This window comes from Daktulosphaira vitifoliae, unplaced genomic scaffold, assembly GCF_025091365.1.
Source record: "Daktulosphaira vitifoliae isolate Bord-2020 unplaced genomic scaffold, ASM2509136v1 Scaffold_1, whole genome shotgun sequence".
Lineage (NCBI taxonomy): Eukaryota > Metazoa > Arthropoda > Insecta > Hemiptera > Phylloxeridae > Daktulosphaira > Daktulosphaira vitifoliae.
Genome location: NW_026099572.1, coordinates 13379209 through 13394354, shown reverse-complemented (window position 1 = coordinate 13394354; position 15146 = coordinate 13379209).

Here is a 15146-nt window from a genome sequence, read left to right as displayed (position 1 = left end):
ATCCGGTAATCTATCTGATTACCGGACCATAATTGAAATTTAATTTTAGGTTAATCAATAATATAAATTGAATTAATATGTCGTTAAATATAATTGATTATAACACCTTGCTTCAATTCTCTTTATAACGCGGATGCAAACACAATTTAAGCAGTGATCGCTTTAATTACCAAGCACATCGTTACTGGATTAGCCACTTCGTATTCTGTCACAATATAATTAAAATGAAATAAATTTACTGTAGCAAACCTATCAACTATAACATGTATGCGCTCAGATGATTGACCACTTACTGTTAAACCTATAGTCGTTACTTCTTTGTACATTAGGCAAGTTATAGTCAACAATAAGAAATATTTCAATGTTTTCTCCAAATTTAACTAAAACATATTTTACGAAATTAACCTGATAAGTGTATTTATCAAATGAACTATTTGGAGGTAAATACACCAAACCCATTATAAGTTTCTTAGCATGAGTAAGTTTAATAGAAATACATAGCTGTACCACGTTATTACATTATATAGGAATTAAATCACAATTATGTTTTTTATTTATACGGATCATAACACAACCATCTCTTTTATATGAATTATTAAAACTGTTACCATCATAACGATAAACATTAAAACGATCAAAGCCATGTTTAGAGTTAAAAAAGTCATCATTCAACCATATTTCAGTAAACACTATATTTAATACAGTAGATTTAATTATTGTTCTTATCCCCCTTAAATTTTGATAGTATCTTTTTAAATATTTACGTTTATTATTATAAACAGAAAACAAATTTATATTATTTACATTAAAAATACAAGTCGATCTAGAAGTTTTTTCTTGATAATTGAGCTAAACCAATGCCATTTTTAATGAACAAGTTATATTCTGCATTGGATTTTTTTTCACAAATAATACATTTTAAATCATTAAGTATTTTTCGCTGGTGCTGTATCATATCAGAGAAAATGTTTAGTTTATTCTATTTGAAACTGTTTCGTAGATTACATTTACATTTAATAAAGCATGAACTTTATTAGCGTTTTTAAACTTGACTAAAACTGGTCTAGGCTTGGTGCTAAATTTACCTAATCATATACTCATAGAGATTTTAACACATATGAAAATTGACTCATGATATTTTGTTCATGAGTTTTATTGACATTATCAGAGATATTGTACAACAAAACATTACGACTTTAAGCTATTCTATCTTGCGATTCGTCAAGTATATCAACGTGATATAGTGATGTGTGTGTCGGAAGGTCTATTATTGATTATTTTTACATATAGATTCTCAATATCACGTTTTAGGTTAACATTTTATATTTTCAATAATAAAACATCAGCTTATAAACTATCCATCTTCTACAATATGGTTTCAAATTTTTTTTCATATTGTGATAGAGTGTTTTGAATGTTTGATAATTTTGAATCTTTTGTTACACTGCATAGTTTTTTAATAATTCAACACGTCAGAAATACGGATTTCGATGTAATAAGGAATGACAGATTTATTTATGAGTGTATCATTTTTAACATTTACACAAGTCATAAAAAAAATTAAAAATTATCTATTAAACTTGAACTCAATGATTAATTGTATATATTAACACGGAAAAAAATGATTTTAGTATGGTAAATGGTTAGAAATACTATGGTTAGGAGAACATATTATAGTATTTACAACTGACTTTGTCAGTAATTCTACCCAGTTACGTATGGCTGGATCAGCCAAATTAATTTAGTTATTATACATGGTTATTTTTAACTAAGTATTTAGTTAGAGCAACTATATAGTATAGGTAATACACCCATATTATTATGGATAACTGAATATGTTAATTAATGCACTATTCGGTTTTGTTTGTATAATAATTGCACAAGGATATTATTTTAAATCTGTGAGTAATTAAGTAGGTTATCCTGCATACAGAAATTTAATTCTTTATATAAAATGACTATTATAGTTACAATTGGTACAAATATTTAAGTTAAGTTATAAAATTTAAAAATTTTAATATTTAATTTGTATTAGAAATATTACGTGAAAAAAATTAGTAAATTATTTTAATTTATTTTATTTTATCAAATTTTAAATCCTAATATCTTAAAAAATGAAAATTTAACATTTGAAATATTTAATATTAATAGTAGTATTAAAATATCCGTTAATTTTCTTAATAACAAGAAAAATGATTATATCTGTTTTGTATTTTAATTTATTAATATAATTTACTATACAAGATTACAATTTATATTATATCATTTAAATAATCTTAAAAAAATTTCGGAGAAAAAACAAAAAAAAAAAGGTAGCACAGTGAGGTCGCGGTAAAGTATGGACGTAGCATAGTTTGGACAAGTATAGATGATAACTGACAGTGATAAAAATAACTATCATAATGATATGCAAATCTGTAGATAGTGTAAATTTTAAGAATTTGGTAGATTATTTCAAAGCAACAATAACTCTTATTCCTTTAATTTTATCCCGATTAGTTATTTGATTTATAATTATAATATATGAATTATAATAATTAAATTTAGTATGAAATTGATATTCAATAATATATTGTAATTATTACGGAGTTATTATAAAAATAATAAAGTAGTTGTATATTTCTTTACTTTTAACGCGTATAAAAATTTAAAGGGATTGATGCAATACTTTTCAATAAAAATATTTGATACTTTTAACAAAGTTATAAGTTTTATACACTGGACTACAAGGAACTTTTATCAAAAACAAAAATATACTTTTCTAAATCAACTTTTTGCAATGTTTTCAAATCTGCAATTAATCTTTTTCTATCATTTCTAATTTTTGATACTATTACTAATTACACATAAAATAATAAATAAATAAAAAAAAATTGTTTTTAAAATTATTACTGATTTTGATTTTTAATATGTTAAATGTAATCAGTGCAAAATATCATTTTTAACCTATTTTTTGGTTTTTTAAAGTTGTTTTTTGTGAAAGTTTATAGTAAAAATACACTGGACTACAAAGAACTTTCATCAGAAACATAAATATAATTTTCTAAATCAATTTTTCGCGATGTTTTCAAATTTGCAATTAGATTTTTTCTATCGCAAATTTTTAAAGTACACCAAAAATTTTATAGTTAAAATTAATATACAGTCAGGAAATTTTGTAATTATTATTTACAATATATTTATCAGAAAAGCTCAATATTATTTTGCATTTTTATTGTAATAGAACACTTAAATAGAAATTATAGTAATAATTTCTAAGTAACTTTTGGTGTTTAAAAAGATTATACAATTGAAATATTCAGAACATTATTCATTTTAATGATTTACTTTAACTAAAAAACCAATCATAATGATGCTAAAAAAATCTACTCAATTGAGTGTATTAGTTGTGATAATTTGATATATCGTTGAAAAAGTTGGTTAAGTGAGAGCTGAGAAAATAAATGAGGACTATAAAAAAAAATCATATAGTAAAAAAACTTTAATAAGAATAAAAAATTTCTTCTCACAAGGAGAAACTACAGTGATGGGATCTTGATCTTTATTGAAGTTATTGAATCTAAATAATAAAAATCAAAGGAGTTGAAAATTTATTCTAACTTAAAAATAATTAAGAAAAAAAATTGATTATTATTGTAAAAATCCATTGTTAAATTCAGGTAAAACTAAAAATAATTTTTTTTTTAATGATTTATGTAGCAACATATTATCAAAAAATTTGGAATATTAATAACTAGTAGTAACACACACAAATAGAGTTAAGAAATTAATAAACTATAGAGTAAAATTATTTATTTTTGTAGTTGAGAACCTAATTTGACAATAAATACTTTTAAAATGTAGGTAAGAGTTGAGAGCGCGTAAGTGATACGACGTTCGACGTATACATGGGCTGAAAAATAATGGCAATTTAAGCTAATTCAAATTTCAAAGTTATTTTTCTCGACTTAAAAGAAGCAAAAATATTTAAATAAGTTTAATTTTCTATGCTTTGTCAATTAAACTTATATAATATTTATGAAAATCAATGAATTCCACTTGTCAGGTATTTTAAAATAAAATAAATTACAAAACCTAGAATTTGAACATAAAAATAGCATATTTTTGAATACGGTAGTCATTTTCTCCATGATGACAAGTCCAGAGGTCAATTTTTTTTATTTAAATGAAAGTACAAGTATATTACATAAGCATTAATTTAAGATATGTATAAAAGTGTCAGTCTTTCAGGAACATTTTCAAGAGTTAAGTTGAAAAAGTTAATATTTTATGCAAAAATTGCCATATTGAAACCTTCCCTATAGCCAGGTAAAGGGTCAAATGTTCACAAAAATATATCAAATGATAGTAAAATACCTAAGGTATCTATAAAAAAAAAATTATATTTATTTGTTCATTTTTAAAAAAGTTATTGCAGTTTTAAGAAAAAAAAGTGGAAAAATGTCGAAAATTACCGATTTTTTAAATTGTAATATTTTTGAGAATTTCTCCCATTTACGGCGAACGAGATAATTGTTCTCAATTTTTGAGGGTAATGTCTTCGACTAGATACATTTTCTATTGTTCATAAAAATCGGTCCAGTGAGAGCTGAGATTGAGTGGTAATAGACAAAAAAAAAACTATCATAGTAATATTAATACCTCATCGCGTCGAAGCTAAAAATTATAACACAACCAATCTTCACCTAAAATGTAAAAAGTGTTAGTTTTTTTTTTAACTCAGAATTGGAGTAAAAACAAGAAATTATGTAAATTAAATCTTTAGCAATCAGAGCACGAATCATTTCATTTAAATCAGTAGAGAAGTATATATAAAAGAATAAAATAATTTAAATAAGATTTAGTAATAAACCTAAATAAATTATTTTGACTAGACTGACCGTGTAAATTTATTTCAAAACCTAACAAAATTAGTGCTTTTTTGTCTAAGTAATTTCTTAGTAAGGAGTCCCAATTCACTACTAATATCTTTATAATCTAGTTAAATTTCATTTAAATACTATTTTCCTTAAGTAGGCCCGAGCTATTCGAATACATCAATGATAACTAAACATTCGCCTTTGCTTTTCTTAACCTTAATCAATTTATATTAATTTGGGTTTATTTTTGTGGTGGGGTGTTGGATCAATAGAGTAAAATTAGGTCATAAAAAAAGTAGATATATCAATTTTTGATGATAGATCATAATTGGTTGATTTTTTACTTATTTGAATCCATTATTGTTTGCATAATTCACATAACATAGCTATTTGAACGGAAGATTACTTCAGTTAAGATAATTTTATATTAAAATAAAAGATTTTTTAACAATAAAAGTGTGTTGAAGAGAATTTTATTTATTTTTTAAACTAATGAATTTTAAGCTGTTAGAAAAATTTAATACTCCTTCTATTTGTCGTTAATAATAAAAAATTACTGAAAAAAAATTTTTATAAACACAAATTTAGTTATAAATTCAAAAAAATTGTGAAACTATTTATGAATCATCAATCAGTTAAAATTATTATTATTATTACTAGTTAAAGTTATTAAGAATGTAGATAAATCCATTAACTTTAAAATTCGTAATTGACCAGCTTTTTCACTTATTTTTCCTATAATTGTTTATTATATAGTTTTTGTATTCACACAACATAACTTTTTAAATATAAAATTATTTGATTTAATATAACTTTATATTAATATATACATTTATTTAATAAAGTAATGTAACAAAGAAAAATAACATAAAATAATAATAACAATAAGCTTGTAAAACATAAGAAAATGTTAGGAAGTATAAAAGTGTATTAACAAAAATATCAATTTAATGTGAAAATTAGGAAATTTTAAATAAGCCATTTAAGCAATTTCTTTCATAAGAAATTATAAAAATAGTTGGTCAGCTATAATTTCTTCCCTGTGTCTTAATCTTGCAGAAGGCATAAGACTCGCATTTATAGGAGTTATGTATCCACGAGCCATTTTTTCGGCTAGCTCAACCGTTTATGGACCACAATCATATCCATTAGTTTGATGAGTCGTCTCACCGATTTTTAAAGTCTACGACGAAGCTGCTCCTTTTTTATCCATCTCCCAGTCATTTAAATACTCCTTAAAGACCATAGGATAAGGACCATCATATGACTTAAGACTGTCATATGATGTCACAGTTCTTTCAGGTACGTTAACAACAGTCAATATCCAATGTCCCCCATACACATTCATTGGCACAAAAAGTAATTATAATGTATGAATATCTTTTTTATCCATCTTCTGACAGCTGGATAACCTCCTTGAAGATATGCTGGTATAAAATCGGTAACGACTGCATGAACTTCGCCATTTGACCTTTTCACTATCAATTTAAGATAATCATTAATTGTATCCGAAGTGTATCAAAATTTAGGTGACTTAAACGAAGGTGCATTATACTGATCGAGAGTATTTGTGTTCTGATCATGCGTTACTTCTACAAGAGTAAACATATTTAAAAACTTCTCATAAATTACTTAAGCTAGCTAAATGGTTTAATGAGTTAAATTTTTCCTTGGTTTTGTAACATAAGATTAAACACAATTAAACATAATATGTGTTATGAATTTTTCTATGTGAAATAAATATTAAAGAAATTAATAAAAAAAAAAATATTAATTTATCTATTTCTTTCTACGGTATTTCATCAATTTCGACAACGGACACGGCAGGCATGTTAATGTCATTCGTATTTGTAATAGATATTTAGCACTTATAATTTTATTTTATTTGTACTTTTATAATAATGATTTTTTTTTAATAAACCGCATTATAATGAGAGATGATAGATATAAAAACACCAATACATGTATGAAATATTAACCCAAATTAGTAGAACAATAGATTGCGCATAGATCTCTCTAAATTAATTAACTAGCCAATGAGAAGCATTGTGCAAATTAAAATAATTCTCCCCCTCATAAAACAGGCCTATAAAAGAGCAATTTCTAGCTCATTCGTCACCTTATTTTTTTCTAAAAATCTGGTCATGAAGCGTCTTTGCACCAGATTGTTTCGCGTTTGTGCTCTCTATGACTTAGAATCTTTTTCACACTTGGTGTTTATTATCTAAATCTCTCATTATTAATGTCATTTAAAAAAAAATAACTTAACCTTTTTATCTTTTTATTTTTAGTTTTAAATATTTATAAAATATTAAAACAAATTAAATTTTTATTTTGTATTTTGTGAGTTGTTTCAATTAAGAATTTTTTTTTATTCTTTAATTGGATTGTCTATTTAATAAGTGCATTTCGAAAATCTACCTTAGCACATCAAGTGGCTAAAACTGTTGGTAAAACAATAGTTTATGACGTGTCACTAGGGATTGATTCTCATAAGCTATCTGGTTATATAATTTTTTTTTATTTTAAAATATAAAGTAACACATATACTCAGACACCAAGTATAGAAAGGAACTACAGTAAAGTAATATTTCAAGTTTAATAATTTGCATAATTTTACAAAAATTAATAAGTAGATAAAAGTCAGTGCTCTCTTTATATATATATATATTACGCAATAAACAATCAAGCTAGCTGGACACAAGGTAAGAAATTATATTTCTAAGCATGTCATAAAATTAAGGATAGACTTAAGATAAATCAAGAATAACTTTTATCGAGGGAATAATAGAATTGTTAAAGGTGGATAATTTGATAAGTTATTAATAACTACTTTCTCACCATTCGGATCATAATAGTACGCGTTCAACGTAGATGTTTTAACTTGCATAAAGATTAATTCAGCCATTAAGGCTTGGCGCCCAACAATTGGACAGTAGCATCTTACATGAACACACATTGTTTCCCATTCATATAGCATGACCAATAAATATTAAGAGTCGTAAAATCCTCCTCTATAATCATTGCACATTTCATTGTAGAATTAATATGATTCAGGTATGCGTCATACCGAATATAATTTTCCTTCAATTTACTTTTTACGACAAACCACGTGTGGTGGTAGTATCTTAATAAAGAGTTGATGAATATATATATTGCATGCTTTATTTTCACCTTGTAGCTAAACGTACTTCAACAATCCGTTAACCATAACATCTATATATATAATCTACATTCTATTATTATTCCTCTTTCTTAATTATAAAAAATATAAATATCACACATATGGCCAATTATTTTATCTCTCTTCATTCTTTTTATTATTATAATTAATATCTATATCCATAACCAATTACATTATTTTTCTTTTTTATGACATATTTGAAGCCGAAACTTCAGAACTAACTTTAAACTCTAAAATATTAATGTTTTAAAATAGTGCTTAATTGTTACAATAAACTGATGAAAGTCGAATTTTTTAAAATAGAATTATTGAATACTTTTTATGACTTTCTCATCTTTCTCCGATGAATTTCTTTTCAAATTTGGTCTTACAGCAGTGTTACAGGATAACTCTAGGAGTTGATCTTTTACTCCACATTTTGTGGGTTGTAAATTAATTATTTTTACTTCTGGAGTTTCTTTTATTTTATCAGTGGACACGTTTAGTAATGTAACGTCATTTAACGTTATCGTATGTAAAAGTTCAGAACTAACTTTTGTCTCTAAACGTATTTATGTTTTAAATTATAAGAATATAATTTCAATAAACAAAATATGCAGGTTAATATTTATAAAAAAAAAATTATTGTGTATTTTTTATGATTTTTTCATCTTTTTCAGATGAATTTCTTTTCAAAATGAGCTTACAGAAGTGTTTCAGGATAACTCTGGGAGTTGTTCTTTTACTCCACATTTTGTGGGTTGTAAATTAATTATTTTTTCTTCTGGAGTTTCTTTTGTTTTATCAGTGGATACGTCTGGTAATGTAACGTCATTTGAAGTTATTGAATGTTCATTATTAGCTTCTAACTCTTTAAGTATTAAGGGCTTAAAGTATAAAATAATTGTTTCAATAATCGAAATGTAGGTTAAATTTTTTAATATATTTTTAATGACTTCATCATATTCTCCAGGTAAATTACTTTCTATGTTAGGGCGACCAGTATCATTGGAGAATACTTCAACGGGTTGCTTTTTTTCTTCGCATTTATTGCGAAGCAAGTGATTCTTATGAAAACTCTTAACGTAACATAAGAACATATTAAATTATACGATAAATTTTAGTTAATTTATTTTAAAAATCTACGTTAAGTCAAAAGAAATGTTTAGATTACATATATACTTTATTAAATATAAAAAAATGCAGAATAAAATTTTCTTTTCCTAATAAATATGCCGGTATTGATGGTGCTTTGTCATTTGGAATTGGTGTATAACTTTTATTTGCTGGAACTGATAGTTTTTCTTTATATTTTCCAGATTTTTTATTCTTAATGAATGTTGCAATATCTCCTCGCTGTATCAATTTCTAGGCGTAACCAATGATAAATTAAAATGAATAAATGGAATATATTTAATATTTTATTATTATCTTCCATTAAATGTCTTATTTCTATAAAAAATCTTATTGAAAATTAACAAGATTAAAATATTAAAATTGAAATTATTTAACATTTTTTACTGATATCTCGAAAAATAATACATTTATACAGCTGCTCCAAATAATTACAATTATTAAATTATTGCTGTTATATTGCGAGGTTCGATATATCTATACAATTTTAATTACCACTTTTTCTGCAATAATTTCATCACTTTCAATTTGTTTTCGATAGTTACGTTTTTTTAGTTTAACCGAATTTGTTTCAAGGTTAATATTTCCACTAGAATTTGCTGTAAAGAGAATTTTATTTTTAAAGTTATTAATGAAATTAATTTCGAAAATGTTTACGATGAAAAAATGCATTATAGTAGATATTATATCTAGTCTGATGTTTATAATTTAATGAAATAGTGAATAATATTAAAAAAATTTTTAGTTAGATTATAGTATAATAAAAAAATAATTATTATTTATCAAAAAGAGAATAATCTTTTTTAATTTGTTGTTATATTTTATATCAAAGCTTTTTCCCGTTTCTTGATAATTAGTTTAATTAATCTTAATAGTGTCTACAGTTATTAATTTCACCTTTAGACTTTCTTGAACTTTGGGGTTCTTCTGGACGATCAACGACTAAATTGGAACTCATGAAACGACGATTCCATAATTCTTCAATTTTACGTTTCACAACACTCATATTTTTTTCATAAATATTACTATCCGTATTGTTTTCGTTTGCCATATTAATAATTAGTTAAATAACTCTGAATGCTTACACGAGATGATAGCTTATTTTTACGGGCAAAAACAAACTGAACTCAAATGTCAACATAGTCAACGTTTATATCTGATTGTCATGGAGACTTAATTTATTGAATTCTTATATTATAAGCCACATAAATATTTTAAAAATAATTGTAAATAATTTAAAGAACTGATTGGAGGTGATGTTAATACCATAGTGGTTTAACTATCATTATAATTTTCGTATTATTTCAACAGTGATTTCTATGAATATCGAAAATTTTTATTAATTTATCTTTTATGTTAGAAACTTGACGTCTTACATAATGTGAAAAAAGAGTTAATAATATTACTACAGATTTTTTTTTTAGGCGACTGTGTCCTTAATGCATTTATTTTAAGGGTTATCAATGATAGTGACAATTTTATTAATTTAAAAATATATAGTATGATTTTTTGTTAAAATTTGAATTAACTTTAAAACGGTTTTTGTTTTAAAAATGATTTTTCGTTAAAAAGTAAATTATTTTGATATTTATTAAGTCTATTTCAATAAAGATATAAAATGAATATTGTAAGAAATCTTAGGATGATTAATGATATCCTTCTTGGATACACCATTTTACTATATATTTGTGTATTAAATGCCGATGATTTGTAATTAAAAAGTGCATTGTAAATCTAATCGAATCCAGTCGGGTTACACCTTTAGTTTAACAAAATGTTGTGTTCAATTTGATCAATAATCAAATTGAAAAATCAACTTGATAATATAAATATTATTAAAAATAAAAAACAATAGAACCGCTATAAAAAAATGTCTATACCGCCAATGGAAAGTTATAGTATCACAATTTTTTGATAATATTCCTACTGTTATTTGAAGCAATTCTTTACGATTATAAATAGCCACTTAACTCAATTAAAACAGCCCCCATTCCAACGATTTTATCATTTATGATCTAACTTCCTCCAGCGTTATCAATCTGACTTTGAATTTTTTGAAGTTTACTAATACTGGCAGACTACGTCGCTTACTACTGACGCGGGGCTAAGTCAATACATAGCGGAATTATTATTGTTCATCGACATGATAATTATAACGTTTGTGATCAGCTGTCAGATTCGCCAGAGTTTTATATAATAGCGCTATAAATTGCTGCCCGAAGCGTTTCAATTGTACCGTGGCAGTTTCAGAGGTGACGCGCCCCTAACCTCCTCGTTTTTGGTTCAGATCCATACTGGTTTATTATATTAATAATAATATACATTAAGGGTAACATAATTAACAATTGCTTCTAGTGTTATGCATGTGACAGGATGAAGTACAGGAACAGGTATAGATCTTTAAACATAGTTTTTTCATACACATATTCTATTTTACATCATTAAATTTAACATTTTTACTTGTTATAATGAATACTGTACAAATATGTGCGGTACAAATCCACCATACAAATACCTTGTTATTTAACCGACAAATGTATAGACGTTTTTATTTTAATCATAGTTAATATTATTTTTTAATATCATTATAATAATTCTATTGCAGTGATTGATATTTCAAAGCAGAACGGCACAATTACAGTCCCGTCTTTTGACTTACGTATTGAAATTGAAGCACCAACCACGTTCGCCGCTAATACAACTGCATATGCTCTAGTAATTTCAGACGATGTATTTACATATACACCTTTTGACGGTATCATCCGTATATTTTAACATTTTTTACATGTTTATGTAACACATTTATTATAAACCTTGCAATTAATATTATTATTATAAAATAAATATATTATATACAAATAACAACAATTTGTTTTTCATTTTAGATTATAAGTTTAATATAAGAAACTAGTACAATATATAAAGTTATTGTTTATAAATTATTAATGTAGGTTAATTTTTTGACGTGATTGGGTTTCGGCCATTGTGAAGTCCATGGACTATAAATATTTTCTTGGGTAAACACTGTTGTATTGAAAAATGTTGGTCCATCATTTTCATCGCACATTTCTTCTTCTTTTTTATAAAACATAATTATAAATTTGATAACAATAAAGGTTATGACAATCTATGTTCATTAAACTCACATTAATTTGAAGCATGTCTTTGGTCCATGACTTGACCCAACGATCAACTATTACATTGTATGCTAAATTCTTCAGCTCGCTTATGTAATTACTGTCGCCTTTAGGAAAAATATCGCATATTTCTTTATCGTTCAAACTTCTTATAAATTTAACCATTTCATCATTGTTTGAATGTTGAATTTTAGGGCCTTGCCATTTATCGTCACGTATTGTATGATGTGGTCTATTTGATGGCTTAATAGTAAACGTGTTTTTATTTTTCTTGATATTGTACTGTTAATAGTACACTGTAAGTCCATAAGTATATTAATGTTTTCGTTATTTAATAACACTCGACACCCATCGACCATCTTGGATTCTAATACTAAATGCATGGTATCACGGTACAATACTTTGGTTATATTAAAATCAACATTTTGGTATAACACAATGTTCTCTCCTTTTACCGAAGGTGATTGTAGAAATAATGTTATTTCATCCATCATGCCGTAAATAATATTTAAATAATCTGCTGTCATATTAATATATCGTGAAAGAGTAATAATGCATATCGTAACATTGAAGTCATTCTTTGGATTCAGGCCCACTTGCAAAAATTTTCTGTCGCTGAATGCAATAGTGTAACTGCTAGAGTCAATCATCTCGGCTGGCGGTGTTGGTGTGATATAAATGTAGTGCTGTTTTCTAACAGGTTCGGCAGCCATATTGTTCATTGAATAGAGTCTTCTTCTTAGATCTGATGATTCTTGATGACACTGTGACTTTATCAAAGATTTCATGCTCATTTATGCAGAAAAATCCCATTTTTTCATAAGGAGTCAGCAAATCACAGGACACATATCCCCGTAGACTAACCCTTTCCTTCACCACTTAAGTAATTTCACTTTAATATCATAATAATTAATTTTAAACTCTCGATTTTTAAATATTTTTATACAAATATATGTAATAGAGTATGTGTATACATATGTTTTATACAATAACGATTACACATTAACAAAAAATGTCTATTAACAAACGCGGTAGTGTGACTGAATAATCAAAAAAGAATTTGATAAAATATTATTTCTAACGTATAAATATTTTATCTATAAAATAGTATAATATTGTACATATTTATTTATTTACTTTAATATCATCATAATGATCACCTTATGATGAGTTTCATCATCACCTCCCCTTCTATTTAGGGGTAAACCGCTGATCCACTGTTTTAATACATACATTAGTCAAGTAAGAGGGCTCTCTATGACCAAAGGCCTACACATCACATAGCTATAGTTGGGTTTCGTTGGATTAATAGCCGCTGTCGCCGCTTGATTACACCTTTCACTTTTCTGCATTCAAATATTTTCACATAATTCTAAAATTATGCAATTTCCAAAATCCCTCAAATTTTCTATAATATATCAAGGTATACTGTATGATGTTCTATCTACCTAGGTATACTATGCATATACCAAGGTAACTATACATGTACCATGGTATAACAAAACGCTATCAAGGAACGAGCAACATCAACCTTTCACCATACCCCCCCGGCTGTTTACACCACCCATCAATCTATGGCATAATAAACCCACAACATGTGGGTTAGGGGGGTCCCAGCTCATACTTTATAGATCTACTACAATGTTTATGTAAATGAATTATAAAAGTATTAATTCATTACTGAATACAATTTGAGTAGGTTTCACTTACTTGATCAATATTAAATTCCATAGAAGTATTAAAATCTAAAATAGGGTCATCAATAAATTCTTCAATCTTCATATCATTTTGGTTTTCAGTTGTCTCCATTTCAACTGTCACAGATTTGTTCTAAATTAAAAAAATAATGAACACAAATTTATGTTAATAAAATGTATATAAGAATAAAACACAAAATTAAATACAAAATGTTTGAAACTTAATTAGTAAAAATTAAAAAAAATGTTGTATATTATAATAGTAATAATTACTTGATTTGTTTTTGAGAAAAAAGCAAATAATGTTCTTCGCTTTTTCTTCTTTGGTTTAATATGGTTGGTAAACGGTTTATTACGGAAAAATACAAATTAACAATTTCAACAACTATAGGTTAACCCAATAACTTTCAGTTTCAACTTACTATGTACTATATCGTTAATTTCTGGTCAATGTTTTGAATTTTGTCAAATGTCAATAAAATTGTCGTGAAATGATAAACATTATCCTATTTATTTTATTGATATTTATTTATACACTTTAACAATGTTTTGTTTTACATTTATATTCTATTTTTAAAATGATAATAGTCTCAAACGATATTTGTGTGTTTATAACTTCAGATATATGTTTCTATGTGGTATGACTGTAGAGATTAAACAAACTGATGAGAGTTATTCAAAATTTGTGTTTTATGACAAACGTACCTATATTCGATACCCACGTATTACTTTTTATTTTATTCTTTAGTCTATACTCTTTAACTATTTTATAAATACGTATATGCACTAATAAGAAAACTAACAGTGGGTATACGCCGTATACCCGCGTATACGAACCACGACACCTCTGATATATATATATATATATATAATTAACACAGTGACAAACAACAATACTAACAGGAGGGCGGACTGCACACATTAACACTTTTGCAATTCACGGCCAATGTGCCATAATAAGAATCCCTATCGACAGTTGACCTTTTACAATCATCGCGATCACTACATTTGTCTAATAATTAACTTAACTTACTACCACGTATATAGTGTCTGTGTGTGTGTCGCCGTCAACTCCCTGTTGGATTATATCATCTCTAGGTGTCCAGCAGGTTGTATTATCTATTTAATATTTCAATCACTCAATAAATATTTATTT